We start from the raw sequence: 15262 nt of genomic DNA, 5'->3' as shown, positions 1-15262 counted from the left end.
ATCATTTTCACTTTTCATTATAAAGACATATTTTAACATTAACTAACCTGTCTACACTGTAAAATCTATGTAGCAGTTGCTTCGGTAGAAAGCAAAAACAAGCAAATACCCTATCAGTTACTTTTTTTTTTAAGTTCTGGCAATAGAACTCAGTACTTTTCCCATGTTAGACAGGTGCCCACCACTGAGTTACATTCCCAGTCCCTTAAGATACTTAGAGAATTTAGCCTTGTCTTCATATCCTCTCTGAACCATCTTTATTTCACCTAAAAATAACAATGTTCGTTGAAATAAAGGAAAGAAGTGGACATTGGGAATGGATCAACTTTTCTTTGTTGTTTGCATGGGTTTTGAAGTCAGGACCTTGCACTTGTTTGGCTGGTGCTCTGCCACTTGAACCACACTGCCAGCTGACTTTGTTGGTTAGTTTGGAGCTGGAGCCTCATAGACTTTTCTGTCTGTGGTGATACTGAAATGTGATTGTCTGGATCTCAGTCTCCTGAGTAGCTAGGACTACGAATGTATTGGTATGTACTCAGGGTTTTGTGTGTTTGGATTTTCCCCCCCACATCTAGCTGGATCCATTTTTATTTATTTATTATTTTGTTTTTATAGGTTGTAGGGCTTGAACTCTGGGCCTGGGCGCTGTCCCTCAGCTCTTCAGCTCAAGGCGAGTGCTCTACCACTTGAGCCACAGTGCCACTTCCAGTTTTCAGAGTGGTTTATTGGAGATAAAGAGTCCCACGGTCTTTTCTGCCCAGGGTTGGCTTTGAACTGTGTTCCTCAGATCTCAACCTCCTGAGTAGGATTACAAGAGTGAGCCACCAGTACCTGGCTTGGATCCATTTTTAAATAACAATCCTGCCTTGGAGTTTCATGACCAATTATACTGATTACAGAAACCAACTTCCTATAAAGATAATACAAACAAGGCTGTCTACATGAGCTGAGTGGATGGCAAGGTTTTCAAGAACAGGAGCTAAATAATGTTGCTGAGGTGTAAGAGACCAGGAATCAGAATGACTGTAAATTAAGAGTGGAGAAAGGCCTTGTCTCTAATAGGCAAACCCTGTTTCAGATGGTAAAACAATTTTATAGTATCAATTCATAATGAAAATAATTTTTTGTTATGTTTGAATAGAATGCAAAGGGCACAAGGTAGCTGGATAGGCAAACATCCTCTCTCTTACACAGAGAAAGGTCCTTCACCCACTACAGCCTCCCTTCAGGAAGTGGTCCCAGAGGTTAGGGGGGAACACAGCATCAGTGACTCAGTATCTTCCAGTGCAGTGATGGGTGTGCCCATTTTCCCAAAGCCAAAGGGAAACCAGACATTTAGATTCAAATAAAATATGAACCAAGCGAAGCAAGCTTGCTTATAATCTTGACAGATTTGAAAGATTAGCCTTGACATTAAATATATCCTTGGTGTATTACTATTTCAATACATGCAAAGCTTCCCAGGAAATTCAGATTGCCTAAAACACTCTTTTTTGTTTGTTTGTTTGTCAGTCATGGGCCTGGCTACTGTCCCTCAGCTCTTCAGCTCAAGACTAGCGCCCTACCACTTGAGCCACAGCACCACTTCTGGCTTTTTCTGCTTATGTGATGCTGAGGAATCAAACCCAGGGCCTCATGTATGCAAGGCAAGCACTCTACCACTGAGCCACCTTTCCAGCCCCTAAAACACTCTTCTGTTAATTCCTGAAAGACTACTATTATTATTTGTGTCAGTACTGGGGCTTGAACTCAGGGCCTGAGGCCTATCCCTTAAGCTTTTTTACTCAAGACTATCATTTTACTACCTGAGCCATAACTCTACTGCTGAGGTGTGTGTGTGTGTAATTGGATATGAGAGTTTCACAGACTTTGCTGGTGTGTGTGTGTGTGTGTGTTAATTGGATATGAGAGTTTCACAGACTTTCCTTCCAGGCTGGCTTCAAACAGTGATCCTCATATCTCAGTCTACTGAGTAGTTAGGATTTTAGGCATAAGTGCCACCAGCAACAGGGCCCTAAAGGATTTTTTCTTTTTGGTTGTGGGTCTTGAACTCAGGGCCTTGGTGCTGTCCCTGAGTCTCTTTGTGTTCAAGGCTAGCACTCTACCACTTGAACTACATACAGCACCTGGCTTTTGACTGGGTAATTGAAGAGTCTCACGGGGACTTTTCTGCCCAGGCTGGCTTTGAACTTCAATCCTCAGATCTCAGCCTCCTGAGTAGCTAGGATTACAGGCACAAGCCACAGATGCCTAGCTCCTGAAGGATTTTCTAAGCTATTTTCAGATCATTATGCTTGATCTTCCTCTCATCCGTTTCTCCCTTATCCTAATTTTACTTTTAAAAGTCACTGGAGGAGTACAAGTGTCACTGAAGGACCTGTCAACCATTTCCACCTATTCTGTTAAGTGAAAAGTGAACCTTTAGTCAAGGTTTATACTTAAAATGTCCCAAACCATGGAATGCTCTGCCATAATCATAATTCTAGGTATTTTAACTTCAGTTTTCTTAACTGCCATATTAACCATACTATAGGATTTTTAAAAGCTATGTCACAGGCTGACAGTTCTTCCCCTGCCCCCCAGCCCCCAACCCTCACCCCACCAGCCTCAGGCTCTCACTTGGCTTTTTCTACTCATGGCTGGTACTCTATCCCTTGAGCCACACCTCCAGTAACTGTTTTCCGGTTCATTATAGATGTGTCTTCCAGACTTTTTGTCCAGGATCCTCAGATTTCAGCCTCCTGCGTAGTTGGATTACAGGTATGAGCCACCAGTACCTGATTTTAGCAGCTTCTTTGGTAAACTGTGCACCTGTCTCTAACTCCAGGCAGATTCCACTGTCACTGGAGATCATAACTATAATAGTGGGTTTATAAGTAACTAAAACTATCCTCTATAAATAGTGAATGTCAAAATCAGTGGGAAGTAACAGATAAAATGTGGTTGAGTTAGCTCAGGGCACTGATCATTAAAACACTAGTCTCTCGGTTCTATTTTTGTACCACAAGGGAAGGGGGCATTGGCAAAGTTTCAGATTTCCTAGAGTCCCTTAGGACTATATGAAATGGAATCTGTTTGAGGAGCCTGGTGCAATGGCTCACATCTGTAATCCTCCTTTTTCAGGAAGCTGAGATATAAAGAGAATCAAAGCCAGCCTGAGCAGGAAAATCTATGAGACACTACATCTTCAATAGACCACCAAGAAGGCAGAAGTGGACAGAGCTCTAGCTTTGTGTGCAAAAGCTAAGGGATTGTGCTCAGGCCCTGAGTTCACCCTATGATCAACAAAACAAACAAAAAAACCCCAACAGTCTGGCCCGTTTCACTTATTCCTCTCTACCTTCACTTCCAGGGGAATCTGGTGCAAAATTAATTAGTGATTCTTTTTTGTAGGCAGGGAGAGGAATATTATGTAGTGTAAAACAGACAGTAGCTGTTTTGTATGGTTAGGTAATTCCTAATTATTCATGCATTATGCATTCACCTTCCAAAAGTGTTTCTTTCTCTGCATTCTTCTCAATTTTATGCTCCTCATATATTTTGCCAGCAGTGTGATTTGAACTCAGGTTCTCCTAACTGCTTCCTTCTCAGGGGGCATTCTACCACTTGAGCCATACCTCTTGCCTGGCTTTGTTTTGTTTTGTTTTTTTCCACAATTGTTTTGGAGATGGAGACTCTGGGACTTTTTTGCCTGGACTGGTCTTGAAATGTCTCCTGGGTAGCAGGGATTACAGGCATGTTACCAGTACCCAGGTGCTTCATGCCTTCATCCTTATACTGTCATTTAATGTCCTTTTATTGTCATTTAAATGAGCAAAGTGGATGGCATGTGTTTAATCCATTTAGACAGAAACTCTGGCATAGACTGCAATAATAATAATATATTAAAATAGTTTATATATTTATATATAAATATATATTTACATATTAAAATCATTTATACGACAGGTGTGGAGAGGTATTTGTCGGTACTAGGGCTTGAATTCAGGGCCTCACATTGTCACTTGGCTTTTTTTGCTCAAACTTGGTGCTCTTCCACTTGATCCACACCTCCACTTTCAGCTTTTTGCTGATTAATTGGAGATAAGAGTGTCTTGGATTTGTCTTACTAGGTTGGTTTTAAACCACAATCCTCAGAACTCAGCCTCCTGAGTAGCTAGGATATAGACATGAGCCACCAGTGTCTGGAAATAAAAGTTTTGAAGACATACACAATACAGATATGCTGAGCTCATTACCCAGCAGTCCCCACTGGCCACATTCAGTAGTTACCAACCCATGGCCATTCTCCTCACATCTCTATCTCTGCCCTTTGCCCTTCCCAGCTTATTTTGAGGCAAATTCCAAACTTCATTTATAAATCAATTATGGATCTGAAGTCCTTATGTAACCCCCTCTAGAAAATGAATTTCTGATTAGGGTACTTCAATTGCTCACTAATTCCCCTACAGTGTGAATGCCTAATTAGAGTTCTTCAAATGGGAACAGCCCCTAGGGTGTAGATGAAAGCTAATCTATTTGCCCACACATTGGGGACTAGTCATACTAAAGTAGTTGAAAGTGAATCACCATACAGACCCCCCTAAACACTGTGAAACTCAAATGACTGAGAACTACTGGGTTTTGTTGTATGACTAGCAGAGGATTAAGAGAGAAAATACTCGAGTTGATATGTTTTACTCTTGGGAGAAGAGAGTTATCAGGGGGCAAAAAAGGTATTTTGTGGATCTGTCTCCACAAAATACCTTTTAATGGCTGTTCTTGTGGAAATGTGTACAATGCTTTTGTGCTCACCTAAGAGAATTCTCTCAATGTGGGAAGAGTTCAGAATGACCTTGGGGGGATAGAGAGAGGAAAAGGTGACACAAGTTGACAAAGAGAGGGTCAGGCCGTGACTCCTGCCATTGCGTCACAATCCTCTTTCACGTAAGTGGTAAAAGAAAGGCTGTGTCTGCTACTCTCCTGGGCAGGGGAGGTTTTTTTTTTTTTTTTTTTTTTTTTTAATTTTTTTTTATTGTAGAGATACTATACAGAGGGTTACGGTTACATGAGTGAGGTAATGAGTACACTTCCACTTCCTCTTGAACATTGTTACCCCCTCCATTGTTTTCCCCCTACCATCCCCTCCCTCCCTCCCTTCCCCAAGGTTCTTTTTTTTTTTTTTTTTTTTTTTTTTTTTTTTTTGATCGTGATTAAGTGATTACTTAATTTCCGGAAATTCACAGTATTGTGGAATAATGATGCTCATTTAAAGTCACAAGTTCATTCTAACTTTCCTGGAGCAAATTGTCTATCACAGTCTGTAATATATAACGGTGCTCATATGTTATATACCATATATGTGATCAGCAGCATGGGGATATTTAGTAGTGGTTCAACCAGATGAGTGGGAGTTCTTTGTTTCTTAAGTCCTGTTAGTTTTGTCATATCACCTAACATTTTGGATTCATCATCCACTTATCAGGGAGACCATGTACTGTTTGTCTCTTCGTTCTTGGCTTACCTCGCTCAACATGATTCCTTCTAGCTCCATCCATTTCCCTGCAAATGCCATTATTTTGTCATTTCTAATGGCTGCATAATATTCCATTGTGTATAGATACCACAATTTTTGGATCCATTCATCTGTGGTGGGGCATCTAGGTTGTTTCCATATCCTAGCTATTGCGAACAGTGCTGCAATAAACATGGAGGTGCACGTGTCCTTGTATGTTGGTTCCTGTTGTTCAGGGTAGATGCCTAGAAGTGGTATGACTGGGTCGTAAGGGAGGTCAATCTTTAGCTTTCTAAGGACCCTCCAGACTGCTTTCCAAAGTGGTTGTATGAGTGTACATTCCCACCAGCAGTGTAATAGCGTTCCTCGTTCTCCACATCCCCTCCAGCATTTGTCGTTGGCTGATTTGTGGATGTGGGACATTCTGACTAGGGTAAGGTGGTATCTCAGGGTTGTCTTTATTTGCATTTCCTTCACCACCAGGGATGATGAACATTTCCTCATATGTTTCTTTGCCATTTTTATTTCTTCATTTGAGAAGTCCCTCTTTAGTTCCCTTGCCCATTTAGTAATTGGTGTGTTGGGTTTGGGAGGGATTAGTTTCTTGAGTTCCCTGTATATACAGGATGTTAACCCCTTGTCTGATATATTGCTGGTAAATATTTTTTCCCAATTAGTTGGTTGTCTTTCTAGCTTGGTTGCGATAGCTTTATCTGTGCAGAAGCTTTTTATTTTAAGGTAGTCCCATTTGTCGAGTCTCTCTCCAATTTGTTGTGACCCTGGGACTCTGTTCAGGAAGTTCCTTCCTGTGCCTATTAGTTCAAGTGTCTCTCCTACTCTGTCCTGCAGTAGTTTCAGAGATTCAGGTTTAATGTTAAGGTCTTTAATCCATTTTGAGTTGATGTTGGTGCATGGTGATAGGCTGGGGTCCACTTTTAGTTTTCTGCATGTGGCTGCCCAGTTTTCCCAGCACCAGCGGTTGAAGAGGCTGTGTTTCTTCCATTGTATGTCTTTGGCTCCTTTGTCGAATATCAGCTGGCTGTAGGCCTGTGGATTTATTTCTGGATCTTCTATTCTGTTCCATTGGTCTTCGGGTCTGTTTTTGTGCCAGTACCATGCTGTCTTTGTTATTATAGCTCTGTAGTAGAGTTTGAAGTTCGGCATGGATAGCCCTCCCATATTGTCTTTATCCCCTAGAATTGTTTTGGCTATTCTAGGTCTTTTGTTGTTCCATATGAATTTTTGGACTGTTTTCTGTATTTCAGTGATGTACGTCATTGGGATTTTAATAGGAATTGCGTTGAATTTGTATATTAGTTTTGGAAGTATTACCATCTTTACTATATTAAGTCGGCCTATCCAGGAGCATGGGAGGTCTTTCCATTTCCTAGTGTCTTCTGCAATTTCTTTCTTTAACTTTTTATAGTTCTCATTAAATAGTTCTTTTACATCTTTGGTTAGGTTAATTCCTAAATATTTTATTTTTCGGGAGGTTATTGTGAATGGGGTTGCTCCCTTTATTTCCCTCTCTTCCTGTACATTATCAGTGTATAGGAAGGCAACTGATTTTTGTGGGTTTATTTTGTATCCTGCTATTTTGCCAAAGTGATTTATGATTTCTAAGAGTTTGGGGATGGAGTTTTTGGGATCGTGGAGGTATAGTATCATGTCGTCTGCAAAAAGGGATAGTTTAACTTCTTCTTTTCCTATGCGGATCCCTTTAATGTCTTTTTCTTGCCTTATTGCCCTGGCTAAGGGTTCTAGGACTATATTGAAGAGGAGTGGAGACAGTGGGCATCCTTGCCTTGTTCCTGATTTTAGGAGAATTGGTTGTAGCTTTTCCCCATTAAGTATAATATTGGCTATTGGTCTGTCATAAATGGCTTTTATTGTTTTTAGAAATGTTCCTTCTATTCCTATTTTCTCCAGAGCTTTTAGCATGAATGAGTGTTGAATTTTGTCAAAGGCCTTTTCTGCATCTGTAGCGATAATCATGTGATTCTTGACCTTGGCTCTGTTGATATGTTGGATTACATTTATTGACTTACGTATGTTAAACCATCCCTGTGTCTCTGGGATGAAGCCTACCTGGTCATAGTGAATTATTTTTTTTATGTGTTTCTGGATTCTGTTAGCTAGAATCTTGTTAAGGATCTTTGCATCTGTGTTCATCAAGGAGATTGGCCTGTAATTCTCCTTTTTGGTTGGGTCTTTGCCTGGTTTGGGGATGAGTGTGATATTGGCTTCGTAGAATGAGTTTGGGATAGCTCCTTCCTTCTCTGTTTCTCTGAAGAGCTTGAGGAGTATGGGTATTAGTTCTTGTTTAAAGGTCTTATAGAATTCTGCTGTGAATCCATCTGGTCCTGGGCTTTTTTTTGTTGGAAGACTTTTGATAGCTTCCTGTATCTCATTATAGGATATTGGCTTATTTAATTGGTTAACTTCTTCTTTGCTCAGTTTGGGCAACTTGTATTTCTCTAAAAATGCATCCATTTCTGCCCGATTTTCTTCCTTTAGAGAGTATAGTTTTTGAAAGTAGTCTGTTAGAATTGTTTGGATATCTTGGGTACGTGTGGTGATGTTTCCCGTAGCATCCCTAATCCTATTAATATGGGTTTCCTCTCTTCTTTTTTTAATTAATCTAGCCAATGGGCCATCAATTTTGTTTATTTTTTCAAAGAACCAGCTTTTTGTTTGGTTTATTTTGGTTATGGTTTTCTGATTTTCTAATTGGTTAATCTCTGCTTTTAATTTGGTTATCTGGCTTCTTCTAGTAGCTTTAGGTTCCATTTTTTCCTGTTTTTCTAGCTGTTTTAATTGCAACATGAGATTATTTACTTGGTCTGTCTCCATTCTCTTGATGTGGGCACTGAGGGCAATAAATTTGCCCCTCAGGACTGCTTTTGCTGTGTCCCACAAGTTTCTTTGTGAGGTGTTTTCATTTTCATTGAGTTGTAGGAAATGCTTTATTTCTTCTCTGATCTCTTCTGTTATCCAGGCATTGTTAAGGAGTGTGCTGTTCAATTTCCATGTATTGGAGAAATTTCTGCGGTATGCTTTGTTATTGAGAGCTAGCTTGATTCCACTGTGGTCAGATAGGATACAGGGGATTATGTCGATCCCTTTGTATTTGCTTAAGTTCCTTGCATGAACTATGATATGGTCTATTTTGGAGAAAGTTCCATGAGCTGCTGAGAAGAATGTGTACTGTGTTGTTTTAGGGTGAAATACTCGGTAGATGTCAGTTAATTCCGCTTGCAGTATGGCCTCTCTTAATTCGGTAGCTTCTTTGCCAATCCTCTGGTTGGTAGACCTGTCCTTTGGTGAGAGTGGTGTGTTAAAGTCTCCTAGTATTATCGTATTGGGATCTATTTTATTCTGTAAGTTTGAGAGCATTTGTTTGACATATCTGGGTGCACCAATATTTGGGGCATATAAGTTGATGATGGTTATATCCTCCTCTTGGATTGTTCCCTTTATTAATATGTAGTGTCCGTCCTTGTCTTTCTGTACTGATTTTAATGAAAAGTTTATTTTGTCAGATATCAGGATAGCTACACCTGCTTTCTTACTGGGGGCGTTTGATTGGTAGATCCTTTTCCACCCCTTCACTCTGAGTTTGTTTGTATGTTTGGCTGAGAGGTGGGTCTCCTGAAGGCAACAGATGGATGGGTCTTGTTTTCTTATCCAGTCCTCAGTTCGTTTTCTTTTAATTGGCGAATTCAGCCCATTTATATTAAGAGAAAGTATAGAGAGATGCATTGTTGTCCCTGCCATTCCGTTTTCCTAAGTTTTTCTTTTTTCCTTTCCTCCTGTGCTTGCTCAGTTAGACTTTGAGTAATGCCTGTTTGGGGCAGGCCCCAATTCCTGGCTGCTTTCTTCAGGTTGTGTCCCCCCTCTTAGAATTCTTTGTAATGCTGGCTTAATGTTTATGTATTCATTTAGTTTTTCTTTGCTATTAAAAGTTTTCAGTTCTCCATCAAATGTGAATGCTAGCTTTGCCGGGTAGATCAGTCTGGGTTGGCAGTTATTGGCTCTCAGGGCTCGTATGGTGCTTTCCCAGGCTTTTCTTGCATTCATTGTTTGTGTGGAGAGATCTGCAGTAATTCTTATTTTTTTCCCATTGTAGTATAGCTCCTTCTTCATTTTTGCTGCATGCAGGATTGTTTCCTTATTATTCAGATCTATCATTTTTACTATAATGTGTCTAGAAGTGTTTCTCCTGGGGTCTTGCTTGTTGGGTGTTCGATAAGCTTTTGTGATGTAGTTAAGATGGTCGTTTTTGAGGTGGGGAAAATTTTCATTGATTATCTTGTTAAATAGGTGTTGCATTCCCTTGCTCTGGAATTCCTCACCTTCGTCCACTCCAATTATGCGAAGGTTAAATTTTTTAGCATTATCTGCTTGCTCTTGAATATCCCTTTGGTTTAATTTGAGTAATTTTTCCATATCTGTCACTTTTTGGTCCAGTTGGTGTATTCTGTCTTCTGTATCTGACACTCGACCTTCCATTTCATTCACTCTGTTGACAGTGGCTTCTATTGTGGTTTGCATGGAGGAAATGGATCCCTTTATGGATTCAATGTTGGTTCTCAGAGTACTGATCTCACCTCTCAATGAGGTATGCATTACCTCTAATTTGGCGTTTATCTCACTTCTTATTGAGGTTTGTGCAGCTTCTATTTTTGCATGCATCTCTTGTTTGATACCCTGTATCTCTTTGGATAGTTCATCCTTGTGCTCTTTCAATTTCTGATAAATTTCTCGCTTTATTTCTTGAGTCATTGCCTCCAGCAACCCTTGGAAGTAGCCTTTGTCTTCCATTCCTGCTTTGCTCCCACTGGGGCTCTCCCCTGTGTGGCTGCTGGCTTTTGAGGTGAGCTTGCTGTCCTGGGTGGTAGTAAACCTTGTGATTTTTCTCTGTGATTTTCGCATGGAGGTTCAGGAGACTGCTCTTCAATTTTGTTTTGGTGTGTCTGTCTTTGCTTGGTTGCTGATTCTGTATTGGTAGAGAGAGTCTGTGCCTGATCTGGGTTCTGTTGGGAGCCTATTTCCAGCTGCTATTCTGACTTACTTAGGCTTCTCAGCTCTCTGCTGTAGATTGCTGACAGTTCCCGCCTTTGGAAGGGTTGAGCAGCCTAGACTGCTTGTGTTTGCTCCTACGGGTGCTCTTGTGAAGAACAGATGCTCTGGATGCACTCTCCCAAATGCTGGAGTCTGCTATGGGCTCCTGATGTGTTTTTGTTTATTTGTTTTGGGCTGGTTGTGGGCTTGAACTCTAGGTTTGGGTGCTGTCCCTCAGCATTTCAGCTCAAGGCTGGCACCCTACCGTTTGAGCCACAGCACCACTTCTGACCCTTTTTGCTTTTGTGATGCTGAGGAATCAGATGCAGGGCCTCATACATCCAAGACTATCACTCTATTGCTGAGCCGCCTTAACAGTCTGAGCTCCTGCTTACTATCAGGTGCTGGCAGCCTGTGTTGCCCAATTCCCAGTCTAGGGTATATGGGTGGAGTTTTGGTGGGGTTTGGGCTTCTCTTGTCCTGGGCCTCCAGGTCTTTTGTTGTCACAGGCGTGCTTCCCGGGGGAGTGTTGTTTCCTGGTTTTCTCCCCTCTGTTGAGGCGTATGCTCAGCTTTTTACTTCAATTGGGAGGAGTTGGTTGTGTTGTTCAGGTGCCGGATCCCCGGGCTTGGTTCCGGCCCCAGCCTGGAGCGCGCTTGTTAGGCCTGTGCTGATGTGTAAACCCCCTAGGTTATACAGCCTGGGGGACACAGTTCAAATTTCTTCTACTGTTGGTAGTCTTGACCCAGGGGCGCTGTTCCTGGCTTGGGCATTTAAGCTCCCTTCCAGGGGTGCTCTTGCTCTAGCCTGGCCAGCTGAGTGTGCTCCACGGGCTGGTGGAGCTCTCAAACAGTTCCCAGTTTTAGTGGGTCCTGTGGTCCGGGTGCTGGGGTAGGGAGTCTAGGTCAGGGTCTGGGGATTCCCTCCAGCTCTGGTCTCCCTTGAGGGATACACTTCCCCTGTGGGGTACTCACCCTGGAGCTGGTTGTTTCTGTGTGGTGTAGGTCGTCAGTTGTTGTTGCAATCCGGGCTGGGTTGGGCGGTGGTGGCTCTGTGTGATTCTTTTCTGTCTCTGCCTCTGTCGAAGCTGTTGGGTCAAGAGTGTCCACGCTCAGGCAGCTTCTTCTCGGTACCTCTGGGGCCCAAGTGACCCCGCCGGGTTGTTGCGATCGTGATCGGGCGGGCGGGTGGTCTGCAGACAGGACCCTTTGTCGCGCCGAGCCGCTTTGGCGGGATGGAACCTCTCTGCTCGGGTGGAGAGTGCTGGATCGTTGCGATCGCGATCCGGCGGGCCGGGTGGTCTCAGGGGAGGTTTTAAATCCCTTGTACCACTGAATCTTTTGATAGTCTGAAATTTGTGGACTCCCTCTCGGAATAATAATAGTGGATTTTTTTGGGGGGGGGGCATTTCTGGGGCTTGAACTCAAGGCTTGAGCACTATCCCTGAGCTGCTTTTGCTCAAGGCTAGCACTCTACCATATGACCCACAGTGACACTTCTGCATTTTTCTGTGTATGTGGTGCTGAGGAATCAGGCAAGCACTACCACTAAGCCACATTCCCAGCGCACTTCTCTTTTTTCTTTCTGTGTTGGCTATAAGACTGTGTGCTGTCCTTGAGCTTTTTAGCTCAAGGCTAGCACTCTAACCACTTTGTGCCACAGCTGCAATTCTGGTTTTTGAGTGGTTAATTAGAAATAAGAGTCTCATGGGGACATTTCTGCCTGGTCCGGCTTTGAGTCACATCCTCAGATCTCAGCCTCTTAAGTAGCTAGGATTATAGTTGTGAGCGAGCATAGCCTGGCATTGAAATCATTTTCTTAAATACATAAAAGAAAATACACAGGATTAAAAAGAAGCCAATTATGTTACAGTATAGTTACCAAAATATTTTAAACATGTGATGCAACAATAAAAATTGTTCTTTTATTGACACATTAAGTAACAAGATCTTGTGGCAGGTATAATTAATATAACTTGGAAGTGGGAATGAGTATAAACTATTTTGAGATATCTGCAACAACTCTAAGGTGATACAAAAATAAGTAAATTCTTTAGGTGACAAATTCATAGGAATTGCTGGTTTGTTTGTTTTGTTTTGTTCAGTCATTGGGCTTGAAGTCATGGCCTGTATGCTGTCCCTGAGCTTTTCACTAAAGGCTAGCACTCTACCATTTTGAGCTACAGTGCCACTTCTGACTTTCTGATGATTAATTAAGGTAACAGTGCCATGGACTTTCTTGCCCAAGCTGGCTTTGAACCACAATCCTGATCTCAGCCTTCTTCCTGAGTTGTTAGAATTACAGGCGTGGGCCACCAGTGCCCAGCTTACACTAGGTTCATTGCTTCTTATGTTCACCATGGAGGGAGTGTTCATTTGAAGTGAGCGTAAATAAGCCCCTTTTCTCTGATCCAAGTTTAAAAAACATCTTCCACTCAAAAACTGTATGTACAAGCTCTCTTCCTACCAAGGAACCCCAGAATCTTGGCTAAGACTCTAATGCCAGGGGAGTTCAAATGAGTGGTTTATGTTGTAAAGTCCATAACAGTCTATGCTGGACATAGAAATGCAAGGATAAAGAAGCCACATTTGGGGCTGGGGAATGTGGCTTAGTGGTAGAGTGCTTGCCTAGCATGCATGAAGCCCTGGGTTCGATTCCTCAGTACCACATACACAGAAAAAGCTGGAAATAGTGCTGTGGCTCAGGTGGTAGAGTGCTAGCCTTGAGCAACAGAAGCTCAGGAACAGTGCTCAGGTCCTGAGTTCAAGTCCCTGGACTGGCAAAAAAAAAAAAAAAGATTCCATATTTGGCAGGTACAATGACAATTTACTGTGCTCAGGAGTCCAGGAGAGGGACAGAGGTCTCTTGGAAGAGGGATGCCTGAAATGCAAATGTATATAGAGATATGTGTATCTATATTTGATTTGAAATCAAAGTGAACTTGGATCTTAGTATGGTGGTGCACAATGGAGATTGTGGGCGAACTGTCCCTATTTTTCTCTCCATCTTGCCTTGGGGTCAATCTATGTTACAGCATGAGATGCCCTTCACTCCTCAACACACGTACACAGTTCTTTCCTATGAGCCTCTTTCTTATTTAGGCAGTACTGGGGTTTGAACTCAGGGCTTTAGGTACTCTGGTGGAACCATACCTCCAAGTCCTTTTTGCCTTTGTGTGTGTGTGTGTGTGTGTGTGTGTGTGCCGTGTGTGTGTGTGTGTGTGTGCGCGCGCGCGCGCAGGTCCTGGGGTTTGAATTCAAGGCCTGGGTGCTGTCGCTGAGCTTATTTTTTTCTTAACACTCTACCAAATTGAACCACAGGTCCACTTCTGGCTTTATGGTAGTTGGTGATAAGAGTGTCATGGACTTTCTGCCCTGGCTGGTTTTGAACCTTGATCCTCAAATCTCAGACTCCTGAGTAGTTGTGGTTATAGGCATGAGCCATCAATATCCAGATTTGTGATTTTTTTTTTAATACTTCAGGAAGCTTGATGAAGAACTCCGTTTATCACTTAAATCTCTTGATCTTACATAGCAATAAATAACATCCATCACTGGTAAAATTCAATATATCAAATCAGAAACTTCATGTAAGGACATGTTAAACTCTTCCCATCTACGTCTTCAGCAGTCAGACATGACATGCACACCATATTATTCTCCCCTTTTCTTTTGGATCTCTCCCACCCCCTTTTTTTGGTGCCAGTCCTGGGTCTTGAACTCAGGACCTTGGCACTGTCCCTGACCTTTTCTTGCTCAAGGCTAGCATTCTATCACTTAAACCATAGCTCCATTTCTGGCTTTTGGATAGTTTGTTGAGACAAGAGTCTCGCAGGTTTTCTGGCCAGAGCTGGCCTTAAACGGCTATGCTACCTCAGCTTCCTGTGAAGCTAGGATTACAGGCATGAGTCATGTGTGCTTGGCCTTTTCTGGACCTCTGGAAGACCTCAGGTATTGTCAAAGTCAGAACCAGAAATGGCCTAAGTCATCAATCCCTGGATTATTATGAACAGAACCATTTTGTTCAGGACTGTAATGATCCTGGAAAATTGATTGTTGTAGCCATTCCCAAGACAGTGCTGGCCAGGGACAACCTACTGCAGGGAAGGTGGAAATGTGACTCGCCTGAGGAGATGCTTCTCTACTTGTTGTTTTCACATTCTAGCAGTACCCCAAAGTCTCATGTGAGGAAGAATAGGCCTCTAAGTGGCCCTTGGTGGCAGGAGGCCCTTATGGCATTGTGGGTGTGCACTCAGAAAGGATGGTGAGACACCACCCATTTGGTTTCCTGTTTTGAGATGAGATCTTACATGTTCTTCATTCAAGATGGGCCTTATACTATGCCATTTGGACTTGAAGCCTTAAAATAGGAGCTAAACAACCTTTCTCCTTATAAAGCTTGCTGGCTTCACATAGTCTATCATAGTAATGAAAAGTGGGGAAAATGTAAACAAGTACTCTGTTGCCATTTGAGATATGGCTAATAACTTACTGAATTTCAAAGAAGTATGGTCACTGAATGAAAAATGTTAGGAGGATTGTCTAAAATTTGTTCCTAATTCTGGGTGGGATTTTGTTTATTTGTTTGTTTTGGGGCTAAGGAATGGGTCCAGAGCCTTGCACAAACTAAGTGCTTTACCACCTGAGTCATGTCCCCAGTCCATTAGATAATAGTTTTGAAGTTTTAAACGCTGGCTTTTTTCTC

Source organism: Dipodomys merriami, unplaced genomic scaffold, assembly GCF_024711535.1.
Source record: "Dipodomys merriami isolate MVZ:Mamm:240054 unplaced genomic scaffold, mDipMer1.0.p SCAF_6, whole genome shotgun sequence".
NCBI classification, from domain to species: domain Eukaryota; kingdom Metazoa; phylum Chordata; class Mammalia; order Rodentia; family Heteromyidae; genus Dipodomys; species Dipodomys merriami.
This window is presented reverse-complemented; position numbering follows the sequence as displayed.